General features: G+C 38.9%; 1 pseudogene across 1 annotated transcript; it reads right to left on the reverse strand.

Annotated features, from left to right (window-relative positions):
- Positions 1-1,421: 1,421 nt before the first annotated feature.
- On the reverse strand, positions 1,422-3,393 carry LOC137721687 (AT-hook motif nuclear-localized protein 24 pseudogene; annotated as a pseudogene). The gene has a single exon (XR_015961537.1). The product of XR_015961537.1 is annotated as an AT-hook motif nuclear-localized protein 24 pseudogene (transcript).
- Between the last annotated feature and the right edge of the window lie 1,446 nt (positions 3,394-4,839).

The following is a 4,839-nucleotide window of genomic DNA, read 5'->3' on the forward strand; positions in this document are numbered from 1 at the left end:
AAAGAAAGAAAATTCATTTTCACAAATAAAGCAACACTTAGAGAACAATGCAGAATAAGATGGTCAAAAGATTCCTCAGCAATGTGACAAAGAACGCAATATGAATCTGAAGCCACTTCCCAACGTTGCACTAAATCATCAGTTAACAATCGCCCATGACAAGCTTTTCAATCTACTAAACCCTTACGTGGTTGAACTCAAATAAGAGTAGTGTTTAACAAGAGATCATGTTGGCTCTTGAAAAGTAATCAATCATGCATAGAGTAACTTAAAAATTAACTAATTAAGCGGACTCCAACAATGTACAAGGCTAGTGATTTCTCTTACTTGAAAGAACTGTTACACGGTTAATGATTAGAGAAATGACTTATGCTCACCATTTTCTCCTTCTATAAACTCTTGTTTATGTACATGCGTTATTCTCCTTTAAATTTATCAATCTAATAAACAAAGTTGTGCATAATGAGTAAGGAGGTGTGTGAAAATTCTCAATAATTATTCATGAGTTTTGACTAGGTGAAGTTATAATAAGTGAGGTTTTGTTTACGGTTAGATAAAATAACATGTTAATTAAACTACATTAGTGTTTCTTAATTAGAATCTGTTGTTGGCTCAACACATGTTGCAAGGTAACAACAGGATGATAAAGAAAATTAAAAGTTAAAAGTAACTAGAAGAAGCAGCCGATTCCAACAAAGAATGGATAAGTTTAGTAAGCTTCTAAAGGTTGGGGAAAAGCAAGAGCAAAGTTGTAAGAAAGCAAGTTCGACGAGTACAGGTAGCCATTAGCTGCAGCTGCCTGCCCAATCCTTATTCTCTGAACCCGAGAGAGAGAGAGAGAGAGAGAGAGAGAGAGCTAGCTGTGGGCGTTTAATGGAAGAGTGGTGTTGTTGAGTTTGCCTCGAAAAGGAGCTTGCAGTGCACGTGTAAACCAGTACCAAAATATTTTCATGTCTCCATATCCCTAAATATTTCTGATAAAATCTCTCTCTCTCTAAAACAAAGGAAATAAGAAACACATGGAAACTCTAATGAGCCCATACTTCCTTGCTTCTCCTTCATATGCACTGAGCCATCCCTTTCAAATATCAGAGTTTTAAACCCTAAACAATAGTACTGCGACTTCGATTACTAAGTAAATACAGATTTAGTAATACTTCTCTTTACTTTGTTAAAAAATATTTTAAGTTCGAATTCTCTATCCAAATAAAAGAAAGCAAACAAACTAACTATCAGAAATAATTACTCTCTCTCTCTCTCTCTCTCTCTCTCTCTATATATATATCAGTATATAGGTATAGTAATTATGATCAGATCTCACAAAACCACATAAAATATAGGTTAACGAAGAAGAGGATCGATGAACATGTTTGAACTTATTTGTTGATACAAAAATAAGTACTAAAAGATACGCAGAAGGGTTTGGTTTGAACAGCCCTTTCTTATTCATGGTAGAAAAGATTAATCAAAATAACAAGCCAGCTTGAAAACAGATTGTTCTTCTTGGATGTTGTTTCTCTTCATATTAAACAAGCTCTGGCAGTAGTACGTTTCACAAATAAAAAACTCACCAAGAATAATCCATGAAATATACAATCTTTCAATCAAACATGTAAAACATATGGTAGGTGATCTACTTATCGAATATTAATTAATGCTAAAAACAAAACTCAAAAAAAAAAGAAGGAAAACATACTAAAAATCTGAAATGCTGATCGACGACAAACCCAAATTCTTCTATCCACATAGCTACTACTTAGCTACATAGTCGGTGATGACGCATCTGGTAACATGTAGTTGATGATGACAAAGTGAATTAGCTCTCATGATGATCCAATAGGATGGTCCGGTGGTTAGAATGGCGGGCGGCCAGTAGCCCAGTACGCTGCCTCGGCTGGCAATTGCATGGAATTCAGGAGATTGGGAGGTAACCCATGAAAAAGAGGCGGATTTGAGTTTGCAGCTTCCGCCATAAGTTGTTGCTGCTGCTGCTGCTGCTGTTGTTGCTGGTTCTGATGACCAACTCCGCTCGGAGACCCAAGACTTCCACCTCCTCCGCTTTGCATCGGTAGTTGACCCTCGTCTTCCTCCAGTGGAAGCCGCTCATATGCCGCGTTGCTAAACGAAGCCGCCATGATAACAACCGGGCCAGATGCAATTAGCGTTCCCACAACGCTTCCCCCTACTACTTGCCCTTGCCCTCCTGCCAGATATATAGTTAAACCAGTTGCAGCAGGCGGGGCTGGAGGAGGCAGAAAAGACCCTGCTAATGACAAGATCTCAAATCGACCGTGCAAGGTCACAATAGACCCTGGGGAGGCGGGCTGCCTGAGGGTCACATTCGTGACAGTGCCGGTCCCGCTCATAATGCAGACGCCTCTCTGGCGCCTGCGAGCAAAGGTGGCAACACTCTCCACTATGTCGCACCCGTCGGCAATCTCCATGACGTGGGTGCGGAGCGCATTGGCGCTGTCCCGGGTGATGATGATGGGGGGCTTGGGCTTGTTCTTGGATCCAGCAGGTCTTCCTCGGGGCCTTCTCGTCATTTCTGATCCGTCACCACCGGACATGGTAACATTGAGCTCTTTGCCTAATTCGCCTCCATTGCCACCGCTGTCATTGTTGTCGATATCCCGCTCTCTCTTCTGTCCCTTGTTAAGGCCGCTGCTTCCGGTTTGCTCGTCTTCGGAATTCTGTTGCTGGTGGTGGAACTGAGGATGCTGCTGCTGGTGATGCAGGTGGAAATCTCTTGTATGGAAAGGAGGGGGAAGAGAATGGGTGTCCATATCTTTATGCTTAAATTTTCAGTACTTAGAAAACAAAACAACCTTATTCTTTCCCTTAAAAACAAAGAACCCAATAAAGTAGCAAGAAATTGAGGATAGAAATGAGTGCTAGCTAGCTAGCTAGAGCTAGAGTTAAAAGGTTTGTGTTGAGTAGACAAATTCAAAAGGAGGGAGAGAAAGTGGGATGAGGAGCTAGCAAAGAAAAGGAAAAGGGAGACTTGGGGTGTCTCTCTTTTAGGGTTGCTTTTAATTGTTTACCTTGTTTAGTGAACCAGGATTGAGCAGAAAGGAGGAGGGAGTTGCTGAGCAGATTTGTGGTGCCACCAACAAAACTGGAGCTGAAATAGGCATGCTATTGCTTCTTCACCCTTGGCTGTTGAAGGTACAGCGAAAATAAGGTTAGGGTTAATTTGTTTGTTGAGGATTTGGGAGAGAAGAGAAGCGAGGAGGAAGAGATGAGGAGGAGAGAAAATAGGTATGGGATGGGGGGTGGTCGTGGTCTTTGAAGGATCGTGAGTAGAGTATTGGGTTAGGGTTAGATTGAGATGAGAAATAGAGAGGGGGATGGATATGGGTTTGGTTTCGGTAAGAGTAAGACTCTACTACTGCGTGCCTATGGGCGGTGGAATGGTCCCCACACCCCCTGTTTCTCTCTCTAAAAACCTCTTTCTCTCTCTGAAAATTGGATTGAATTAAGGACAAAGCTTGGCTCTCAAAGATTTGTAAGAGTTTACTTCACAAAGCATTACGTGGTTATCTTACACAACTTTGTTCTTATAATTGAAGCTGTACGAATTATAATCCAAGGATTATTTTTGTAAAAAATTAATGAAAATTAATGTTGTTTAGTTAATTAATTGTAATAGACAGATAGACAGATTGTAATGCATTTTATAATTCTGACTATATAAAAATATACAGTTTAACAATTGAATGATCTCATATTTTATTCATTTTTTTGTAAAGATGGTTTTATATAGTGATGATGGTTTTACATAGTGATTTATAAGATTAATGATTTAGAAGAGGTTTTTGTGGATTTAATCCTCTGTTTTAATTCCTGAATTTGTAAGTCACCGTCAATTTGTACTATAAACTTTTATTTGACCAATTAATCTTTGAACTTTTTATAAACATATAGCTATTAACTTCTTACCATGCGTCAGATTTTCAAATCCATTATTTCGTTCATATTTATCACGTGAACATCACATAAGTCAGTTAAGAGAGTAAGGACTTCATTTTATATCTATCTCAGATGACTCGTTATACAAAAGTCAATATTTAGACTTTTCTTGAAGTTAAAAATCGTATTTACTCTTGACTGAGGGAAAATTGGGATCATGTGGCAAGAACTTGAATAATTTGTACAAAATTTTATTTAACATTTGTTGCATAGAAGTTCAACCTAAAACTTAGAAAGTAAATTGACCAAAACCTCTAAAACAAAATTAGGTAAACGTTTTACATTAAAAAAAAATGTTAAATCACACTTTAGTCATTGTAATAAAAGTTAATAAATTAAAAACTGAGAGAACCAGCTGCCATATATGGGACCATTCTGTTTCCAAGTCTCTTGTTTTATTTAATCACATTGAACACCATCGTTGTGAATGGCACTGGTGTAATTCGAAGAGGAGGCAAGCATATGCAGCTGGCACACTAAAATTGGGCTCTCGTCTGTTTACATTGGCACCAGAGAGAGAGAGAGAGAGAGAGAGAGAGAGAGAGAGAGAGAGAAGGGGGGGGGGGCGTGCTTCAATTTTCCATGACCCACATGCACCATGGGTCTGCAAATTCTATCTTTATCTTCGATAACGTTTGAACCTTAACGTTGGGCTCCATTGTCCACTTGCTTTTGTAACATGACAAGTGTCTATTCCCCAGCTGCTTTCGGGTCTCTTTCTCTAAAACTTCATCTTCCTTTCTTGGATGTCTACTACATGAGAGAGACCCTCATGTGTTCTTGTTTCATTTATCGATTGTGTCTTTCTCACACTTTACATGATTTTTTTTATGGGAATTTTAATGAAAAATTCTTAGTATTGTTCAC

The sequence above is a fragment of the Pyrus communis genome, chromosome 4, assembly GCF_041283825.1.
Source record: "Pyrus communis isolate YQ-2024b chromosome 4, ASM4128382v1, whole genome shotgun sequence".
Lineage (NCBI taxonomy): Eukaryota > Viridiplantae > Streptophyta > Magnoliopsida > Rosales > Rosaceae > Pyrus > Pyrus communis.